Source organism: Podarcis liolepis, assembly GCF_965112155.1.
Source record: "Podarcis liolepis genome assembly, chromosome: 3".
In the NCBI taxonomy this organism is placed as follows: Eukaryota; Metazoa; Chordata; class Lepidosauria; order Squamata; family Lacertidae; genus Podarcis; species Podarcis liolepis.
In genome coordinates this window covers 32,664,453-32,688,147 of record NC_139557.1, presented here as the reverse complement: position 1 = coordinate 32,688,147, position 23,695 = coordinate 32,664,453, and the positions used below count along the sequence as shown (strand labels likewise).

General features: G+C 43.4%; 1 long non-coding RNA gene across 1 annotated transcript in view; it reads left to right on the top strand.

Annotated features, from left to right (window-relative positions):
* Window positions 1-13,576: 13,576 nt before the first annotated feature.
* Window positions 13,577-23,695, top strand: part of LOC310703506 — a 48,446-nt gene continuing 38,327 nt past the window's right edge. Inside the window, exons 1-2 of the long non-coding RNA XR_014524202.1 lie at window positions 13,577-13,668; window positions 19,374-19,442. This is a non-coding gene — a long non-coding RNA (uncharacterized lncRNA). The remainder of the gene's footprint in view (window positions 13,669-19,373; window positions 19,443-23,695) is intronic.

Below are 23,695 nucleotides of genomic sequence, written 5' to 3'. Positions count from 1 at the left end.
TTGCACATTTTCCTCCAAAACATTTGTCGATAACTTAATGGTCCTTCCACCCTTAACCAGTTTTTGCTCACAGCAGTGCTGATGGGCAGATGTACAAATGTGTCTGATCAAGCATTTTTTTTACTGCTTTTGCTGGAGAATTTCATCATTCTCTTATCTGCATCCTGTAAGATAATATGCAGAATCTTCTTCTGTCTTTCTGCTGTTCAAAATGCAACACTCTTGTTTATGCATGTATTCACTGGGGCGGGAGACCCCATTGCACACTGAGATGTTTCCTCCTAACCCAGCTCCTGATATTTGCCTGTAAAGGTAAAGGTAAAGGGACCCCTGACCATTAGGTCCAGTCGTGGCCAACTCTGGGGTTGCAGCGCTCATCTTGCTTTATTGGCCGAGGGAGCCGGTGTACAGCTTCCGGGTCAGGTGGCCAGCATGACTAAGCCGCTTCTGGCGAACCAGAGCAGCACACAGAAATGCCATTTACCTTCATGCCGGAGCGGTACCCATTTATCTACTTGCACTTTGATGTGCTTTCGAACTGCTAGGTTGGCAGGAGCAGAGACCAAGCAATAGCAGCTCACCCCGTCGTGGGGATTCGAACCACCGACCTTCTGATCGGCAAGCCCTAGGCTCTGTGGTTTAACCCACAGTGCCACCCGCGTCTCTGATATTTGCCTGTAGATGCAGCTAAAAGTGTTGTGTGAAAGCTAGTTCAGTGTAGTGGACTACGACCTCGGAGAGACCAAGGTTCAAATCCCTACTGTGCCATGAAACTCACTGGGTGATCTTGGGCCACTTACTGCCTTTCAGTGAGCGGCCCAGGGATTAAATGAGGCAGAACCATGTGTACCACCTTCAGCTCATTGTAGAAAAAGTTGGGATATTAATGCAGTAAATAAATACAGTGTAATAGAATAAATGTGTGTAGAAACTGCCTTTCCAACGTACTGTATATTCCTGTCTGGATGCAGAACTACAGATCTAGGTGCTGCTTCTAACGTTCTCCTTTCAGATCCAGCAGATGGGCCTGGACATATAAACCTCTACAGTTGTACCTCAGGTTACATACGCTTCAGGTTACAGACTCCACTCACCCAGAAATAGTACCTCGGGTTAAGAACTTTGCTTCAGGATGAGAACAGAAATCACGCAGCAGTGGCGCGGCAGCAGCAGGAGGCCCCATTAACTAAAGTGGTGCTTCGGGTTAAGAACAGTTTCAGGTTAAGAACAGACCTCTGGAACGTAACCCGAGGTACCACTGTATTTCGAATGCTGAGATTTGGGAAATCTCTTTGGGTAGCTATTTGGGTAGACAGAGGTTGGGGTCACTTTCCCCATCTCCCCAAACCACACCATTGGATTGGGGTGTGTTTGTTTAATCTAAGGGTAGCTAACATGGTGCGTGCAGATTTTGCTGGACTCCAGTTCCCATCATCCCAAGCCAGCATGACCAATGATTGTTGGGTTCACCAGCTGCTCTTCTGCAGAACCTAGAACACTTAAGACCTCTCAGAAGCAGAGATGGGAAGCCATCCTCTCTTTGAAAGAGATGGTGCAACAGTGCAATGGTGGGGACCCCTGGCTTTGCATTTGGTTCACTGTGTTGACTCTCTGCAGAATACTGATATGCCAAAGCTGGACACGCAATCAAGCAGGACTCATCTGACAGTAGATAATATCCCCTTATCTTGTAAGGCAGCATGTGAATGCACAAGGGAGACGGATTGCTTCCTTTCTACTCTAGATTCCTTTGATCATATATCTTCTATCTGAATTGTGCATCTTTAGTCATTTATTTCAATACTTGCCTAGTGACAAGCGAGTGTAATAGGATTTATGGGAAGCTGCTACTTAGCCACCCTGTTTGTGTAAATCCCATTAATCGACATGCCAACCAGGATAACCAGTGGGTCAGATGATTGCTTGTAACCCTGCAATTATCTTCATCACTGCATGCATAAGGATGCTATAAATATTAATATGTGGGCATTTCCATCATGCATGCATAAACATCCCCTTTTCCCATAAAACCTTTGATGAGCATCTCCGCAGTCAAGGTGTTGTTTTTTTCCCAGACATGCCGCAGCGACACAGACACTGCTTTGTGGCAGGAGCGGTTGATGAAGCGGAGGCGGTGGAAGTTATAGACTAGCTTCTTCCTTTTTTTAAGAATTTAGAGAAAAAGTGACTGGCTCTGACATTTAAAGTAGCAACAATTTCTGCATTATCTTTGCGTAGTACAACATGCTTCTTTGATGTAGGAATACGTGAACTGAACTTTAAAGAGAGAACGAAAGCTTGAGAGGAGCCAACTAAAGCCAAGTTGCAGGTGCCCAGCTTTTTCCACCAATTAAAAATTATCCTTAGTAGGGATGGGGAAGAAATTTGATTCTGTTGGCATTTAAAGGAGAACCACCTGATTCCACTTTCCAAAACAATGTGAGAATGAGAATACAGCCATTATATCAAATCTGCACTTCTCCAAATTTTGCAGCATAGTTCTAATGTGTGCAAAATGCATAGGTAAAGTAAAGGGACCCCTGACCATTAGGTCCAGTTGAGGCCGACTGTGGGGTTGCGGCGCTCATTTTACTTTATTGGCTGAGGGAGCCGGCGTTTGTCCGCAGACAGCTTCCAGGTCATGTGGCCAGCATGACTAAGCCGCTTCTGGCAAAACAGAACAGCGCACGGAAATGCCATTAACCTTCCCACCGGAGTGGTACCTATTTATCTACTTGCACTTTGAGGTGCTTTCGAACTGCTAGGTTGGCAGGAGCTGGGACTGAGCAACGGGAGCTCACCCTGTCGCGGGGATTCGAACCACCGGCCTTGTGATCGCCAAGTCCTAGGCTCTGTGGTTTAACCCACAGCGCCACACGGGGTTAAAACGTACTAAAAAATCGTATATAAAAAATGGCATTTTAAAATGCATAGCTTCAGCAAAAAAAAAAAAACCCTCTTTGCAAATATATGTATGAAACTGCATAAAAGAGTGATCGTACTAAGAGAAATAAGCATTTTCTTTTAAATAATAATAATCTCAAACTTAAGTCCTGAAAACTTAGGGTGAAGGGCAGGTAATAGATTAAAAACAGCAGCAGCAACAACAACAACATCTCCCCTGCCACTGCTGCCAATTTTGCCACCTGAAACAGGTCACTTCACCTTTGCTTTATGGCAAGCTCTGCCAAGAAGCAACCTGCAGTGGACACAGTAATTATCAACACAATTCCAGGATCCGGCGGAATTACAACAGAGGATTCTGCCTCAGGCAATACTTTTCTCTCTAGTGCTTCAGTCAGTTTCAGAACATAAATCACCTTGCTGGATCAATGTGTAAAGTCATGTACATTGAAGGAGATTTGGGGTGGGGGAGGAGAGCCCTAGCTTTACATATATGTCTTTGGGGTCTGAATTGGCTGTGACGATCCAGGAAACAGAATCCAGAGGTAACTCAATGAAAATGTCAACTCAGTGTGCAGCAGCCATGAAAAATGGCAAATGGCAGGCTAAGGGGTTATTAAGGGACTGGAGCTAAAAGGGGGAGCATTTGCAATTCCTTTATTTAAATTCTGGGGTGCTGCTGTATTTGGAATACTGTGGACAATTCTGGTTTCCTGCTTCTCAAAGAGAATATCCTAGGTTTGGAAAAGGTACACACACAAAATTAGAAAATGATCAAAGGATTGGCGCCCCTTATCTCTGAGGAAAGATTAAAGTATTTGGCTCTTCAATTTAGCAAAAGACAAAGATGGCTAAAGACATTATTATGGACCATAAAATTGTTAATGGTGCAGAGATAGTGGAGAAATATGTTTCCTCTCTCTCATCTTTAAAACTACTGATTGGTAGCAGGTTGGGAGAAGATGAAATAATCCATGTCTCCATCACAACACATCAATTGCAATTTATGGGATTTGTGGCTGCATGGACTGTTGATGATGCCTATAAGAACAGAAGAAGAGCCTACTGGATCAGGCCAACGGCCATTCTAGTCCAGCATCCTGTTCCCACAATGGCCAATCAGACATCTGTGGGAAACCCACAAGCAGGTCTTGAGCACAAGAGAATTCTCCCCTCCTGTAGTTTCAAACTACTGGTATTCGGAAGCACCACTGTCTCTGACCTTGTAGGCTGAGCATTGACATAATAGCTAGTAGCCATTCATAGCCTTACACTTCATGAATTTGTCTAATCCTTTTGTAAAGTTCTTCAGGTTGGTGCTCATCGCTCCCTCCTGTGGAAATGAGTTCCATGGTTTAGCCACTGGCGGAGGAAGGGGGTGTGGTGGGGGTGGTCCGCCACAGGTGCCATCAATGAGAGGGTGACAAAACGCAATTTGATGGCTGCCTGTGGAACTGAGCAGGGTTGAGTTGCATTGTGACGCGTCCCCTTCCCCGCGATCGGCCAGGCTCTCCCTGCCTGTCCCATCCATATCCTTCCCTTAGGTGGACCCTGCCTTGCCTCGTGAGCAGCAGCATAGCTTCGAGCATAGCCACATGCACACACACACTGAGGGGGGTGATGTTCGGCATGCTGCCCACCGCGACTCCCAAGCCTACCCCAAGCCTTCTGGAGGAGGTGGGGAGCTGTGCAGCTTTGCCAGCGGCCTTTCCACCTTCCCCCTTCGTTTTGACAGCTCGGGGGAGGCTTGGGGGTTGCGGGCGGGTGGCGCGCCATTGCCCCCGTGCTCCTGGGTTGCTGGAGGAAGGCAGGGCGCAGCTTTCTTTGACAGGGGTGGAGGGAGGGAGGGAGAGAAGGCGGGATCTACATCGGATAACTGTCTGCGCGGTTTTCTTTGACGGGTGGGTGAAGGGAGGGAGGGTGAATTTCAATGTGGGGTACCACCTGACCTTGCTACGCCACTGGGTTTAACTATGAGCTATGAATGTCTCAGCCTATGTGTGGAACTTCTGGTTTATGCAGTGCTCTGTATGGTGATTCAAGCTCATTGTTTCCAATAACCATCTTGGCTGTGAGTCCTGGAAGACCTGCTCCCTGCCTTGCAGGCGTTTCCCCACCTGGCCTGGGATGGAAATGCTGCTGAACAGACCCTTTATGTTGTGGGGTATTGTCTAGAGGAGTTTGTTGTGGGGGGTTGTTGTTGCTGTTGTTAATTTTATGTGAAAATAGCTTATTTGATTATAAATTAACAAATTGGATGTTCCAAAAGATGGAAATTTTGATCTTTAAAATCATGTTCTATTAGTTTATTATGTTAGTATGAAGGTAGAAATTAATGTGTTCCGATGATGGGAAGTGTTACAATGTTACAAGACTATGTAAGTTAGTAATCATCGAGAGAATAATGTTTAAATATGATAAAGTTATATAGAGAAGTATTTTTAAAACTACAGTAGAAGTGAGTAAATTACTCTATAGTAACATAGGTTCCAAATATGTTTAAGAGCAATGGTTCACAAAGTAATTCTACTCTGCTACGCTATCTAAGCACTTAAAAGTTTTCATATTTGTGTCTAGAAGTGGGTGTTTCACCCTTGGATTTTCTGACAGAATCTTTAGGAATTCAGCTTTAAAATTACAACCCAGCAGAGATATTCTGAACCATTTCTATCTGTATAATGGGGATGGGAGATGTTATGTTGGTTTTTGTTGTTGCTGTTGTATTTATTATGTATTTTGTGTTTTTATGTCATGAACTGCCCTGGGATCTACGGATGAAGGGTGGTATACAAATTTAATGAATAATAATAACAACAGATTGAACATATTAAAAAAATATGCCTCAAATGTGTTGCTTTCTCCCCTTTATTTTACTTGCAGTCTTCCTCAGCCTGGTGCCTTCCTTCAAACATTTTGGACCATGAGTCCCTCATCCCTAACCATTGGCCATGCTGGCTGGGGCTGATGAGTGTTATAGTCCAAAACATCTCTAGGGCAACAGGTTGGGCAAGGCTGTTGTATGGCAAGCCCTAGCAGGAAGATCATTTGTCTTTAATGCAGTGTTTTTCAACCACTGTTCCGCGGCACACTAGTGTGCCGCGAGATGTTGCCTGGTGTGCCGTGGGAAAAATTGAAAAATTCAAAATATTTCTTTTTTTAAAAAAAGTCAAATTTTCGCCCACTAGGCGGGCGCTGGACTGTGTCCACCCTATTTTCCATCCATCCTGGGTGGGGATCAGATCGGATGGGATCGGATGAGAGCGGACAGGCGGTTCGCTCTCATCCGATTCCCCATAGAGAGCAGCGGGGCTCTGACATCTCCCTCTCCGCACACAGTGGTGGTGTGCCTCGTGATTTTTTTCATGAAACAAGTGTGCCTTTGCCCAAAAAAGGTTGAAAAACATTGCTTTAATGTGAAATCATTTCAGAGTTCTTGAAGGCAGGCTGATCTGGAGGTCAGTGTTAGTGTGATCCAGGATTGGCCAGTTGCTTGGGTCAACGCAAAATACTTTTTAGCCTAATGCAAAAGACAAGGTGATGTACCTTCCTTATTCCATGTACAGAAGTGGACCAGACTGGGAGTTAATTATTGCTTCCACACTGGTGATAAGATAATATCCCTCACTGCACCTGAGGTCATGAGTTTAGTAAAACCAACTCAGGCCAAGGTCCAAACACCACAGGTTCTTCATTGCCTCACAAGACTGGACCAAAGTACAAAACTAGTTTGACACAAAAAGAGCTAGAGAGCATGGCAACACGTGTCCTGGATAAATGGGAAAGGGCTGCACATTCTGGCAGGATTGTAAACAATTTTGGAACAACACTTGTCAAAATGTATATTTTGACATTATTTCTGCTTTTTTACGAACTATGGCAGCAAATGAATTTTGTATGAATACGGATTACCGGTCAGGGGAATCATTACAGTAATACTGCTCAGTTACATTGTGAGATTGATTGTTATGTATTCGCTCTGCTCTTCATTCGTAGATGTTGTGTCCAATTCCTCCAGGCTGTTACCAGATAGCTCCCATTGTCAAGTCGCATATACTTTACCTCTACTCTTGTCATTAGTCCTGAATATATCTCCCTGTGGCTTCCGTGCTTTCTAGAGGATTGTTGTTCGGATGATGGCATTTCTCATCCATGTGCCACTTACCATTTTGCAAGCCAGGAATTCAAGTTATTTTCTATCTGCACTTCTAACGCATTTTGGGTTCCTATTCTGTTCGCACTTAATATGGCATTAGAACAACACATCACACAGCTTGGAAGAACCCATTTCTCTGCGGCACTTGTTGGCAAACATTTCAATCTGGGGGAAAAGGCCCCTCGTGGAAGAAGGTTTAAAAATGACAGCAGCGGCCTGTTGTTCTGTTTATGGAAATTCCTTTGAGTTGGCCAACGGTTAAGAAAGTGGCAAGGAACAAATATTGGTGAGAGTGCCCTGCCAAGTGACAGACATTGTTGAGACCAGGAAGAAACAGCTGGCAGATCTGTACTGTTGCTAAAGCCGTGATCAAAAGCTTAAGGCTAAGAACAAAAATAAGGGTGTTCTGTCGAGACAGAAACTAGTTTCCCATTACTTTGCCACTCTGTCTTCTTGTACTTTCCCAGACAGATCAACTGACATCCAGCTATTTGCCTTCCATATGTCTGTGATTTTAATTATAATCAAAAGTGTCAGGGTGGCATCTTAAATCACAAGGGCTTGTCAGTGTCTGCTGGCTCAGGCATGGAAATTTTCAGTGTTAATCTTTTCTCTGACTTCAAATTTATATTAATGGCCATCGTTCCGCAGGCTCCCTTTTGGAGAAGTGGTGGGACTTGTGATTGAAAGAGAAATAAACTATATATTGCCCCCAGCCATGAACAGCTGGTGCTTTAATGGCCGGAATGCAAACTTAAGACGTACAATTCCAGCTTTCGATGACAAGGGTTTTTACGGCTCTGTCTCCCCACAGCATGTCGCTTGTCCAACTTAAACCATAAGAACTGACATGAAGAGATTACTGTAATGCTAAACTGTGTTAAGGTGGAAGCTGTTATTAAAGGGAAGCGTGCCAACAGAAAAAGAAAAGAAGAACAAGAAGATGGAAAGCTGTCCAAGTTCAGAGAAACATAATACAATTATTTGCTCATACAAACAATGGCATCCCAGGCATGAATATTTCCTCTCCCTAAAATGGATATGATGCACTAGGATATTTTAATATTTATTCCAGTGCATCTTATTTCAATAAGGCAAAACGCCAGCTCTGGGTTGCCTAAATGGAGGATGGGGCCGGGGAAGAGACAGAATAATAATAATAACAAGAATACTGCTACTAATAGTGTTTTACATTTCTACTCCTTGACCTTTAGAGGATAAATCATTTCCCATACTCCATTTAAATTTTGTTACAGAAATTTATAGAGCCTTAATAAGAAATTTGGACGTTCTATATACTTCTCCACATCAGACAACCACAAAAAAAACAGGTCTTTGCAAGATTCAGCCTTTCCTTCTATTGCATTTATATTGCATTTTCTGTTGTGTTGCTGGGGGTTGGACTAGATGACCCTTGGGTGCCTTCCAACTCTAAGATTCTATGATTCTGCAGTCTTAACAATGGGTGGATGTAGTTGTTTCTGGTTAATTTGACCCAACAAACAAAACTCAGTGCAGTCAACTGAAGGCAACCAACCGTGCCCTGGGATCCCCAGTCTCTCTCACTGTAAACAGAAACTAATAAATGAATAGATAAAGAACCTACCCATGTGACGCTGACACAAAAACATCACTCATGCACTATGTAAAAGTCGGAAAGTTTACTATCCTCCTTTTTCTCCCCACCTCTCTTCCCCCCACCCTTACACTGTCCACAACAATAGTGTCCCACACTGATCAGTAGAAAGGAACTGAAAGCAGTACTTTTGTTGCCCAAGAAAATCTTTAATAAAAACAGCAACACAGAGACACAAAGGTTAATTACTGTTAAGGTCCCACCGATGTTCATAGTGATAACGGGAGTAACCCCATCTTATGTGTGGCATTAGGTTTCGGACACTGGCTTCTTTTAGCTAAGCACAATCTTCTGTGCTAGAGAAAGGTGACTATCATGGGCAATACTTCAGTGGAAGAGCATCTCCTCTGCAATCCGAAAGACTCAGGTTGAACCCCCAGCATCTCCAGGTAGAGATAGGAAAGACACCTGTCTAAAATCCTGGAGTCAACAGCTACAACAGCGGCAAGAGTCTTGATAGCACAAGGATGGAAGAATGAGGAAATCCCAATGAAAGAACAGTGGCAAGAAAAAATGATGAGCTATGCAGAGCTGGCTAAATTGACATACAAATTGTGGGACAAGGACAACTGTGACTTTAAGGAAGAATGGGAGCTTTTTACAAATTATATAAAAAGACAACAAAATGAATTGGACTCCTTGGCAGGTTTTCAATAAACATGCACAAATTCATTGGTTGATAACATGGTAGATAGATAATGTAAGGATATGTATAATTTTATAACATGCAGAGAATAATATGTGCTGAGAAATCAGAGAGAGAAGCTGAGGGAAGTCTTGGTGGGGATTGAAGGGAGGAAAGGGGGGAAGTAACGTATATTATTATATGGTTTGATAATTTGTTATGTTGAAATTGATAATAACAATATTTTAAAAATAAAATAAAACCCTGGAGTCAATATTGACCTAGGTGAATCAATGACTTGACTCAGTATATGGCAGCTTCGTTCAGAAATGGACTTATGAGAAATGAGGCTATAAATAAGCTACCTTTTGCATCCTTTCTTCCACCATTGACACGTATGGCACCATTCAGAATCCCCTCTCCCTCCCAGCAGTCCTTAAGGGAATTGAGAGCTACACTCCCTGGGATATCTGTATGCAACATATGCATATTGGTGGGTGGGATGTGGGATGATATGACTAGTAATGATTGAGCCCTGAATGAACAGTAATGGGGCAATTGCAGGATGTTGCATTTATAGAGCAAGGATCACATATACCTGACATTTAGTGATAGCTCCTGTTTTATTCATTCTGTTCTAATATGTGGCCTTGCAAGAAAAATGCTTGCAAGGAGAGGAAATTGCTTCTGGTTATGGAAAAGTAACCTAAATCTGTAGACATTGTTTTCTTTTTCCTCCATTCTTTTTTTAAAAAACCTTCAGATGCCGAAGTCATTTTATAGCGCAATCCAAACCCAATATCTGCTGGGATGAGAGAGTGTGGATTCAGCAGCTCTTGGGCTTTCATTGCTGAGCCAGCACTAGTCTGGCACAGGTCCTTCCTTTCAGCTGAGCTGGAGATCCATCAGCGTAACACCTTCACCCTGGTTCAGCCAGGTGGAACTTACACCAGTGTATTTTGGGTGTGTGCTGAGGGGTGGGTTGGGGTCACGGCTTACACCTATTCCAAACTCCATTGAGCTTGGTCATGTGACACTGGGCCCAATCCTCAAAACTCCAGCCCACCCTCACCTACTGGCTCGCCTGGTAGTAGTCCCACTCAGATGATCCTTGGATTTGGGGTATATTATACCAGTCTGGGTTACACTGACTTTCCATAATTAAGATTGTTCTATTAGCCTTTCAGAATAAGGTGTGCAAAGAAGGACTGAGAAGGCTAATCCCATTTCATCCAAGCATAAACACAAAGATAATGTCCCACATTTATTCGTGCCTGTCAAATTGCCACATCCCATCTGTCCCACACAACTGGGAAGATGTGCAACTGATACCGCTGTTTTGTGCAGCATAACTCATTCATCATCACCAAGCTACACATTTGTCATGACATGGTGTCATGTGCCTGGAATGAGGAGCATATTATTATGCAGAAGACAGGTAGTCCCACCACATCCACCACTAGAGATGTGTGTGGTAGACATCGTTTCTAAGAGAAAACTTGAAAATTCAACCCCTCCTATGAAAAAAAGCATGCACTAGGTGATTTCCATCGCCTATACTCAGTCATATTATTCCACCACTTATAGTTCATTGTTGTTTTAAGCCCTGCTTCAGCCCTGTATACCTGAAGGAGAGACTCCATCGTACAGTCCAGACACTGAGGTCTAGCTCCAAAGGCCTTCTGGTGGTTCCCTCATTACAAGAAGTGAGGTAACAGGGAATGAGGCAGAGGGCCTTCTTGGTAGTCACACCTGCCCTGTAGAATGCCCTTCCATCAGATGTCAAAGAGATAAATAATTATACGACCTTCCATAGACATCTGAAAGCAGCCCTGTATCAGGAAGCTTTTAATGTTTGATGTTCTGTTGTGCTTTTGTACATTCTGTTGGAAGCTGCCCAGAGTGGCTGGGGCAACACCAGACAGATGGGTGGGGTACAAATAATGTGTTGTTGTTGTTGTTGTTTGTTTGTTGTTTACACACCAGGCCTTTGCTTCCCACCCTTCTAAAACAAAAAGCCAAATGCAGCCCATCAGTTGTGGCTAAAACCATAATTGGAGAGAAATTCGGAAGGTCCTCTTCAGGAGGAAAACCTGTGTGAATTTTAAGGGAACTTAAAAGAAACTTTGATGAGGTTGGGTCTAGGAATTGATGGATCTGTCAGTTCCATTTTCTCTTTGTTTCTCATTTTTCCAAATGTAGGATAAGTTCTCCACATATTGGCATAAATATGCATTAAAAAATCCTAATAAAAATTCATAAACTTTTTAATGTGCAGTTCAACTTTTCGTATGCAATGTTGCCTAATACACACATTTTGACAAGCACTCCCCCGTAATAAAATGCATTTTGTGTGTTGTTTTTTACAATATATGCATTTTTATGCACACTTCGTCCTAATATATTCATTTTTTTGTATTCATTGTTTGGTTCGAGAATTGCACCACAAAATTTGGAGATGTGCACATTTCAAAGGATGACTGCATCTCTGTCTACATATTGTTTCAGGAAGTGTGAATAAGGTAGGTTTTTTGGATTAAATTGCAAAGCAGGCCAAATTTCTCCACCATACCTAGGCTAGTCACGTTAAGTTGCTACCAAATTTTACCAAAAGCAACATTCTCTGCTCAAGGCTATAGAAATTATATTGAAAGAAAATTGATCGAAATTTGTGAAATTTCCCAAAGGATTTTAGGCCTCTCAGTCAGGATATAGAATACAGGAATATACAAAGCAGCCTGTTGAGTGAGGCCAGAGGCCTATCTAGTCAAGCCTCCTTTCCTCACCATGCCTACTCACCTGTGATTCCTAGTATATTGCCTCCAACAGTGGTGGTCACATTTGTTAATCTGAATTTTCATAAACTCCAACATTTCTCTGATGAAAATAGGGACATCCTGTTCCATGACAATGATGGCGATGATGATTTTATTATTTATACACCGCCAGCTTCCGACAAATATAAAAACATAATAAAACATTAAACATTAAAAAACTTCCCTCTACAGGACTGCCTTCAGATTTCTTCTAAAGGTTGCCTAGTTACTTATCTCCTTGGCTCAGGGGTTACATAACTCCATACCCTCCAATATTTCTCTAATGAAAATAGGGGCTTCTGAAGCAAAAGCCGGACATTCCAGGATCAGATCAGAAACTGGGATGGCTTCTGTGAATCCGGGACTGTCCCTGGAAAATAGGGACACTTGGAGGGCCGGAACTTTTGCTAGTTTGAATGAGAAGCGTTCATTATTTCTGGTGGCACTTGTTTTCACACACATGCAAAAGCTGCATTCACAGGAGGCCAAACATGTCACAGTTTCCAGAATTACAGTCGCCAATATTACCAGCCTTGATGCTTAACTAACTTTTATTGCAACTTATTCCTCTGAGCACTGTCTCTTTTACAGCAGTTACAGAGAGATAGTACCTATTCCTTTGACAAAGCAGGGCACCTAATCGTCCCTAGCAATCAAAGGATTTTGTAAATGTCACTGCACTTTGTCACAGCCACCCTGCTGCTGCTACAACAGTCACAAGTTCGCTTGAGTGCTAAAATTCTCTTGCCTGACCTCTGTCGTTCCATACACAACTTCTATCAGAAACCGAAAGCTGCCACTCTTCCCTGCTTTAACCCAAACGCCTCACTTTTTTTGTTTGTGTTAAAGACAGTAATTATATCAGATGAATCATCAGTGCAGGGAGCCTGAAGCTGGTCTATTAAAGGTTGATTTGCAAGCTAGGCTGAACGGAGTCACTCAATTGCAAGTTTCATAGGGTGAATTACCCAGTGGTAAGACTATGGCAGGCACCCACCGATCTGCAGAGGTATGTTTGAAGTTCTTTGCTGCCTTATGTGTCCCACAAAGTGGTGTTGTGTAAGACGAATGCAGAGGAACACAACTCCAGGTTGTCGTTTTTCAGAGCAGGAGCTGTGAGGTTATTTGCCAGGACCCTCTTTGCTCTGGTAAGTGAATGTGGCTTTTGCGTTTGGCAGATTAGCAGAAAGCAGGTCAAAGAATGAACAAATAGAAACAATAAAACACAGGCTGGGTACTGCTTTCCTGGCTTCTATCTCCCGCTGCATGTACACAAACTTCTCTCTGTGATCGTGGAGTGGAAACTGGAGCCAAGTTGGAAACTATTTGCCAGAGACTGCAAATGTTCCCACCTCTAATTATAACTACAGTTGGTTTGTTTCTGAAAGTTTCCTACTGAGGTCTAAAGTGGTGAGCTTGCACCTTTCAACAGATTCTTGTCTCCACTTATGCTTTTAGCAAGTCCCGTCATAACACGAGGATTTTAAGCGGGCTGAAGAGGTGCACTGATGTTGTGCTGCCCTCCTGTACCAAGGTAAAAAAGGTATTGATTTTTTATTATTATTTGTTCTGCTCAGCCAGGGGTTGTTGAAATACTGCAACAAAATTGGAGGATATTTCAAGGCATTTGGAAGCAAGAAAGGGTTGTAAATCTCACAAGAAGAGCCTGTTCTTGCAAGATTAGCAGATCCTTGGGTGGGTTGGGCGGGTAGAATCAAATACGAGTCAGCCCCCTGAATCTAATCAGAAACTTCAAAGCACAATCATGGCAGAATGACAGCTCTGATGCAAAAGGGAGGTACAGACATCTCATATCCTTGGCACAGAGATGGAAGCATGTCTCTATCTCTTACATATCTCTGCTACACCTTGAACAAACTGAGCAGGGTTACTTAAATCCACAGTGCTTTGAAATGGATATTGAAACGCTCCGTAAGAGCTTATACTTCCTTCACCCACCTTATGCTTCCTCAAGTACTGAAACCAAACACAGAGCAGCAAAACATGTATAGTGGGCCCTGGGGACATGCAACATCCCTGTCACCAATATGACATACCCACCCTGCCTCCCCCACTTCTGACTTTGGCATGTTCCACTTAGTGCCGTGCGGTTGTAGCTGGTGGTGCAGGTGTGGTTGATGGCTGGCTTGGCTAAGGGCAATGCAGCACAGTGCAGAAGCAGATCAGTTCTGCCATTGCACCTGCACCGTGCCTAACTCCCCAATACTTTGCTCCCTGCCTTCTCAGTAACTGGCAGCAGTTAGCCTGCTCTGCAATGCAGCTCCTCCTGTGTCTTCAAGTTCCCTCCCCCACCACAAAAATTGGCTCATAGTCTAGAGTCATCCAGTCCCGAAGCAACTTTGCCATCCCATCTGCTTGTGAGAACCAGGCCTGCGCTGCATTTCTGTGCTGTTAGAGTGAAGGAATAGTCAAGCGCCACCAGTGGTATTTATAAGCCATCTGACTTATAAGCCCGTTATCTGAGCCAAGAGCACTTCTGCTCACTAGAGATCACATCAACGAAGAAATCAGATTTACAAATCCATGTGGTTAGCGTGCAATTAGTGCTTTTCAGTCCTGGGGTTTTCCCTTTTTTTAAAAAAAAAAAAATAATTTTTATTCATTTTTAAGCATATTAATTATTGTACATACCACAAAATTTCACATCTTATACAATCTTTTTGGACTTCCATCAGCACCTCTGATGATCCCCCATTTTTATCATTTCTTCTGCATTTCTTAAATTCATATTGCCTTTAATTATCTTAACTAACATCTTCCTTTTTATCCAATTATGCATAATTCAAATTATTCACCTCACAAAACTTCTTGCAAACCTACAAATGTAATCTGATCATCAAAATTACTTTTCAAATAGTCCGTAAATTTACACCAATCTTCTGTGAATCTCTGGTCCTGCCGGTTTCGAATTCTTCCTGTTAATTTGTCTAATTCTGCATAGTCCATCAATTTCATCCTCCAATCTTCTTTCGTCGGTATTTCTTCTTGCTTCCATTTTTGTGCCAACAATATTCTTGCTGCTGTCATTGCATATAAACACAGCTTACAACCTTTTCTATTTATATCTTCTCCTACGATGCCCAGTAGAAATACTTCTGGTTTCTTAATAAATGTATATTTCAACATTTTTTTCATCTCATTATATATCATTTCCCAGAAGTTTTTCACCTTTTTACATTCCCACCACATATGATAAAATGTTCCTTCTTTTTCTTTACATTTCCAACATTTATTGCTTACCTTATACATTTTAGCCAATTTAACAGGTGTAATATACCATCTATACATCATTTTCATCTCTTTTTCTTTTAAAGCATTGCATGCAGTAAATTTTAAACCTTCCTTCCATAAACTGGGGTTTCCCCTTTTAGCCAAAACTCTCCTCTCTAAACATTGGTGATGGCTTCATCATTACACTCTAGGATTGCCATTTTGTTTTTTGGAAGGGCTCTGGTGCCCTGAAAAAGATCAACAGGTGATGCTTTCCCCTCCACTGCATGCCCTGGACCTGTTGAACGTCTGCCTGCCATGCAGCAAAGGCAAATGAAGCCTGTCGGAGAAAAGATGGCAACCCCATTGCACTGACACTTGAGCACTTTCAGACTCAGGAAATTACTGAAATATAGTTTTGTGGGTTCCCACCTCCCTGTGCAAATAAAGCCTGCAACCTTTGTGCTTTCTTTAGAACACCGACTTTGCTGAAGTAATTAATCATTCACAGTGTTTTTGCTTCAAGCCTGCCTAAGGCACCTTGTCTCTCTGTGGGGCTTTCTTTGAGCCCCCAAGCCTCCCTCTGGAGCAGAGTGCACGGGCATTCTCCTGTGTACCGAATGGTAATCAGCAGCTTATGCTTTCAAACAGGGGAGATGTCTTCATTGATTCCAGCCCTTCTTCCTTTCTCAGGTCGGCTGACCTTAACATGCACACTTCTTCTTTCTTAATGATCTAGTTCTGCTGGAGGTCGATAAATATTTTGACGCCCACTGCAATTGCTTCGGGAATGACACTGTAGCACAGTTGCTACATTTCAAAACCTCAGTCGCTGCTCCATGCATTGAAATTACTCACAGAAGCTTCCAAGGTGTCGCCAGCTGTTTATGTGAAATGAAACTGATTTCCTATGTGACAGATTATCTGCCTTATATCTGTTTACCTTCTATTTCAGAAGATACTGCATGACACAACTGGTTTCCTTGTCAAAAACTGCAGATTTGCAGTGTGGTTTATTATGCATTTGTTTGCGAGGGAAGGTTATAGCTTCTGCCTGCCCCTCCGGTAAATGGAGTATCCCACTAAAGGGATCCACAGGACATGCTTCTGTCTGGATTCCCAGGCACAATCCAGAGAGGGTACTCCCTTACTTCCGGTTGACCCCAAATTAAGTACTTCGGGCAGGTAGACCAGAAGGAGTGTGGTCTACTCAATGCCTATGCCAAACCTCTTACATTTGTAGTCAATAAAGTTGTGGCCTGATTTCACCCAAAATAAGAACTTCTTGTGTCTCCTTATTTATTGTTTAAGATGGGGACACCTGGGCATGCAACATAGACAGACCTTTGGTCTACCCTGGCTGTTGGGTTTCCGACAGAGAGGCTTCCTAACCTATCCTGCAAGGACCAAGGATTGAACCTGAGACCTTCTCCATGTCAATCAGATGATCTACTGCTGAGATACAGTGCTTCTGATCAACAGTGGTTGTCAGGACAGCATTGCTCACCTGACCTGTTCAGCATACAAAGCGCCAGGGAGCTCATTGCAGTGCAGGCTCAGTAGCAGAACCAGTCTGATCCCCTGCAACTGCAACTGCACCTGCACCTGCCAAACTCCTTGCTGTCTTGCCTCTCCACCTCTCAGCACCAGGCAGCAACACACAACATTAGGAAGCCATACTGATTCCTGTGACAGCTAGATATGAAGAAAGAAGGCACACAAGCAAGCAGTCATAGTTCCAAGGAAGCATCACCCTGCACCCAGTAGCACCTTCAAGTATATATTTCATAGCCTGGCCCAAAAAAGAACCAACCTAGCCCTCCCTCTCTCTGCTGCTCAGATTCAACTGTTTAACATTTTCATTACATCTCCCATCCTCCAGCTAGAGGTGGTTCCAGGTACCTTCCAGGTACCTTCCAGAGTGGCTCCAGGTACCTTCCTGTGGGGTCAGGAACTAGTCTCATTAAAATTACACTGGTCAACAACAAATTTGTTGTCTGAGTTTTTTCAGCTGATTTAGGATGAATCTGATGCGCTGAATCCAAAAATCACTTTGGTTTTGCTCAATCAGGTCAAGTTTTTGAGCTATGGCCACATGTCTTTTTTACGTTTTTGTTCACATGTACGCTTGTGTGGAGCATTTTAGAAGAAGTTGGTGGGGGTAAAATGCCTTGTCAAATAATTGTTTTGATTGGAAATGATTATTTTAATGACAAGAAGTATTCACGTCCAATAGTTCTGGGTGATTATGTCGAAAAGGGATCAGTTTGAAGTCATAAAACCTCAAAATCTTCCATAAATTGGTCCAGCAAAGCATAAAGTTGGGGGATCAAAACTAAGTTAATGGGGCAGCTGCCCCACGAAGTATCCTGATCTTCAATCAGCACGTCGTCCTGTAGCTCATTGTGATGAAATTCCAGTGCCTATCTTCAGAGATCTTCCTGACATTAGTGATGAAGATGCCTCCAGTGTTGAAGGACATGAAGAAGAAGAAGTGGTTCTTGAAGATGATGCTCCACATCCATTTCCCCAAAAGGAGTTGAATTATCTAGTTCACTACCTCAGCTTGTCAAAGGACTCTGCCGAACTGTTGGCATCCAGATTGAAGGAAAAAAACCTCCTCTCTGACAGTGCTCGCATCAGCTTCTTGCGCAACAAGCATCAAGAGTACCTCCGTTTTTTCTCGGAAGAGAAGGACTTGGTGTACTGTGCAGATATTGCACAGCTTCTGCTCAAGCTTGGAGTGCCACAGTGCGAACCCAAAGATTGGAGACTGTTCATTGACAGCCACAAGTGATCACTGAAATGTGTTCTGCTACACAACGACAACCAGTTTGCCTCTATACCCCTGGCTCACTCGAGTACACTGAAGGAGAACTATGAAGCGATGAAGTATGTGCTGGAGAAAATTGGTTATGATCAGCATAAGTGGTTTATTTGTGTTGACCTGAAGATGGTGAACTTTTTGTTGGGACAACAGTCTGGCTTCACCAAGTACCCATGTTTTCTGTGCATGTGGGATAGTAGGGACCGTGCTCAGCATTACATGAAGAAAGACTGGCCTGTGTGGGAGGAATTGGTGCCTTGCAAAGAAAGGAACGTCATCAACAACCCTCTGGTGGACAGAGACAGAATACTCTTCCCACCGCTGCACATCAAGCTCGGCTTAATCAAGCAGTTCACCAAGGCTCTGGACAAGGATGGTGACTGCTTCATTTACTTGTGCCAGGCTTTTCCAGGATTGACCATGGAGAAGTTGAAAGCTGGCATCTTTGACGGTCCTCAGATCCCGTCAGCTCATCAGAGATCCAGAGTTCAGAAGCTCAATGAACGAAGTGGAACTGGAAGCGTGGAAGGCATTTGTTCTGGTAGTGAAGAACTTTCTTGGCAACAATAAGGCCAGAAACTACACAGAACTTGTCAACAACATGCTGACTGCTTTCTGAAACCTGGGCTGCAACATGAGCGTCAAGATGCACTACCTATTTTCACATATGGACCGGTTTCCTGAGAACCTGGGTTCAATGAGTGACGAGCAGGGGGAGAGATTCCATCAGGACAGGAAAGAGATTGAGACCAGGTATCAGGGTCGCTGGGACGCAGTCATGATGGCTGACTACTGTTGGACTCTGAAGAGAGACCTCCGTGCTGCTGAGCATTCCAGGAGTTCCAAGAAACAGAAGTTCAAGCCCTGAAGTTTGAAAAATGGTGAAACAACATGCAATTTACGTGTACTTACCTTTATCAATGCCCACCATTCAGTTTACAGAAAACCTGACCCGATGGAGAGAAACGGATGCCATTTCCTGATTCAGCAGTGCAAAAATACCCTAAATCAGTTGTAGAAATCTAGACAACATTCAAAAAGTAAAATATTGTTGCCCAGCGTTATATGCCTCATAATCACACCAGAAGGAAATGATGTTTCGTTGCCAGGCAAGGAGTGCAAGTTATCTCCTATCTTCATATTCCTGATATTTATTTCATTCAGGGCTTCTTATTTTTCAGCCGAACACACTGGAACTCAGTTCTGACACCTCTCAGGTGGGCTCCATTGCCATGAGCGAGCTGTTCATGGTGAGTTCCAGCACTGCTTCTTCTAGAAAAATAGCACTGATTACATTTATATCCCATTTTCCCCTCCAAGGAGCTCAAGGTGGCATATACAGTTCTCCATCTTCTTCTTTATCCTTACAAGAACCCTGTGAGGTAGGCTAGGTTGAGAGACAGTGACTGTCCCAAGGTCACCCAGTGAATGTCATGGCTGAGTAGGGACTAGAACTCTGGTTTCCCAGGTTTTTAGTCCAGCACACTAACTACTACACCGCACTGGCAGTATTGCATCTTCTTCCTCCCTTAAGGTAAGGTCTTTGGCTTGGAGAAGTTCAAGAACAGGTTGGAAAGGGAAGGGTTAGGAGACAGAATATAATGTACATTTTGATCCCACTTCAGCTTGAAAGGGGCTGGAGCTGATGCTGAATGGGACCATATACATGAGCAATGGGGAAGTTCACATTAAACATTTCCCACATTTGAAGTCATGCACCATCCCTACAGTGGCCCATCTGTTGATCCTAGAGAGAGCCTTGGCCCATCAGGAAAACATAGTGCATGGAAATATGAAAGCTGATCAGAATTACCACTATTCAAATCATCGGCTAGCTGCTCCCTGGAAGCAAAATCTCCGAGATATTTCCCTGCTTATAAAGCTCATTATTTCTCACAACTACTCTCCTTAATAGCTCCATCCGTGAGTCATTAGGCAGCCAGAGAGGAAGAATATAAATGCATTAATAAAAAAAATGACAACATACTGCAAGAATGGCATTCACCAACACAGTTTAAGACAAGATCTGTGTTTTGTTTTTTTCTAATGTAGCTGGTTGGCCTCTGCTCCCTTGGTTGTTCCTACATGATGAAGGGTTGGTTAAGTCATTTACTTGAGCAGCTACATTATTTTCTGTGATGGAGGAGAAAGCATGTCCCTTCTCCTCTACTAAAAAGATAATGGGAGAAATTCAAGATTTCTACTTGCCAGAAGGATCTCCCATTATGCACTGTTCTGAGGGTTCTCCTGACCCACTCAGAGATGATTTGGGGGGTTCAGAGCAAAGCCCCATTGCAGTGGCAGGACTTGTTATGCTGGCTTCTTCTAGTGAAACTATCTAGTTGAATCTGGCTCAATGTTGTGAATTATGTGAGCCCTGCATCTGGACAGCAGATCGTGTTGATGATAAATCAGTGTCAAATCACTCCATCTACAGAGCCACCAAGAAAATCTCTTTACAGTATGAGGTTTGTTTGTTTGTTTATTGCTGCTGGTGAGGTCTGACATCCATTTTCAGAGAGTCATCATGGTGTAACTAGAATGCAAAAATCTGGATGGGAAGTTGGGGAACCCAGGTTGAATTTTTTGCTTAACTTTGAAATTCACTAGGTAGCTTGGGGTAGGATGCCAGCCTTCAACCAAATGTAGCTCACAGGGGATGTTATGTGGATAAAATGGGATGATCCCAAGCATGCCACACTCGTGCCATTTGAGGGGAGAATGAGAAGCAGAAGGACATAAGAGCTTTGTTAGATCAGACCAGTGACCCATTCAGTCCAGTGTCCTGTTCTTACAGTGGCCGACCAGAAACCTTTGGGAAGCACCAAGAAAAATAATTAGATGGTACCCATATCAGTGATTTTTTTGTCCCTAATCCACTCTACTAGCATTCAAGCAGCATCAACCAAACAATTTGCTATCGTGATTGTGGACCTTTATAAACAAATCAGCTATTTTGGCCAGGCTGACTCAACCAGGATTATCCCGGAGTTTATTCCCTGAGGTTAATGTTACTTAATGTTTTGTTCCTCTACTGAAAGCACTTCCTTCCTGGACGTCATCAACTATTGTAGTTAGAATTGCCTTGAGGGCTCTGGTTCCATCAAGAAGCAGATGCACTTTTTCCATTACAAATGCTGATGCAATGCCTAGCTGGGGTCAGGACTACATTTGACATAATTGCCCAAGGCAGATTTTCATCTCTGAAAGCTGCCAGACCCCATAAGGATCAGGCATAAGCCAAGATCAAAACAAGCTTATCAACTAATCTCCTTCACTTTCATTTAAAAAGTGTACACTTTGGCATCTGGGTCAACAACTTCTGGTCTCTTGTATTCACTGCATGTAGGAATTTGGGAATGGTTCCAACAACATCCAACATCTCCCAAAAGGCTGACTAACAGCACTGTTGATTTCCTACCAGGGCAGCCCAAGCAGCTGTATTGGGGCAGCACCCATGTTTCAGAGGTCATTACAGTTTGGGGTGACCATCTGTCCTACTTTAGAGAGGACAGTTCTCTGCTTGAAATAGTGTCCGGTTGAAATCAATTGGAAAGACCCCCCAAAAAGTGTTAAAAGGGAGAGCAGGTACCTTGAAGCTGTCCATCAAACGTTAGCACCTGGGCAGCATATTGACATCATACAAGTCATCTGGGCACAGTTTTCCTCGCCATGATGAGATATATTTATTTTTCAGTAATAACCATTATTTCTAAATTTGTGTCTATGTACAGAATAGGCACATTTTACAAAAATCCACATCTTATTCCCTGTCCCCATTTTGGGAGATGCAGAAGTAGCCCCTCTATTAGATTTCCATCTAAGGGCAAAATACTGTCCCTTGATCTGCTGGGATGAGCCAGCTGGGATGTGGTTGGTTCCAGTCTCAGCCAAAGATATGCTGACATGCTGTAATTCCCCCATCATGGCTCAGCTGTGACCCAGCTGGCTGAGCCGAGCCAGCAGAACATATGCCAGGATAAGCCCTGGACACCTGGAAGGGAGGGGGCAGGACTGGAAGGGTGGGAGAGGGCTTACTCTGGATCCTAACTCTCTCCAGCTCAGTCATGTGACCCAGGATTCTGTAGGCAGAGTCAGATGCTTTAAATGTGTGCTGGGCCTGCTTTAAATGTATGGTGTGGATCTGCTGGAGCAATGCAAAATACATAAAATGCTCACACAGTGTCAGCAGCCAGAGTCAGGGACAGGTCAGCAATAAAACACCTGGAGTCAGTGAAGTTAACTCTTTATTCAAAGGACCCAGAACAATGCAGGCCTAGTGATCACAGCAACTCTTCCCAGCAGGCCTTGCCCCAATGAGGCAGTTGTGAGGACTGAAGGTCCCTGCCTTCCCACAACTCTCTAAGGTTCCTCTCCTGGTTCCTTCCCCAGCAGCCTAAGCCTTTATCATCTTGTCTCTCTTTGCCTTCTTCATTCTTCTTTGTGCTATGGAAGATCAGAGGGGAGGGAAGTTGTTTACAACAGGAGGGCGGGATCCCCTGGCTTCTTCGCCAGCTTGCCTCCACTCTGCTTCGTGACCCCCTTCTGCTTCTGCCTCTGCTTCTAGACAGCTCTCTGCCCAGCCTCTTCCTGCTCACTAAGCCCTGTTACCTCTTCAGCCTCTGACACCTCCTCCTCCCAGTCTGCTCTCTTCTCCCTTTGATCACTCATTGTCATCCCACCACCAATCCCCTGGCTCTGAACCTTCTTCCCTTGGGAGGTTCCCTAGCTGGTGCCTCCTGCCATTCCTCCACCCAGTAACATGCTAAGAACAAGTCCTACCCATCACACTTACTGATGTGTAGCACATGCAGCCCTGATCTCACCGCCATATATCACCCCAACACTGTCAAGATAAGTTGTAGTGACTGCAGTGCCAGGAGGATAGCTCTGTTGCTCTTGCCCACTACGTGGACCACTATTGGAGAAGGAGGAAACTATGACTATCGCTTTTCTGCTAGCAGGATCCTCAACTGGTTCAAATACATTTTTGTGAATGGAAAGGGGTGCTTTAGTTTCAGACCCAAGTCAGTATCTTTCTGTTAGTCGTGTTACTTTCACTGAAATGGATGCAGAAACTCTCATTGTACCAAACAGTTGTTAAAACATTGTGTAAACTTTTGCGATAACTCGGGGGTTCAGTTCCATGACCTTCTCCTTATTGGGTGATTTGACAGAATTAACTTGGACTGTGCAGATCCAATAAACGATATCAACACTTAGCCCAATAAAGGACCTACTCAGTTTTATGCCTTGAGGATCAAGTTGTAAAATATAATAAACTTGTTATATATTCAGTTTTAAATATGTTTGTTAAATGTTTCTAACCAGCATAATTGCAATAGAACCTGCAGGCAAAGATAGCAAATAAAACTGCCCAACTTTTTTATTTTTTAAATTGCTCATTAAATTTTATTTTTTTATGAGCATCTTTAAAAAAAACCATTCTGAGTTGCAAATGCTAAAATGCATAGCCTTCACTGTGCAAAATTATTCCGCCCCC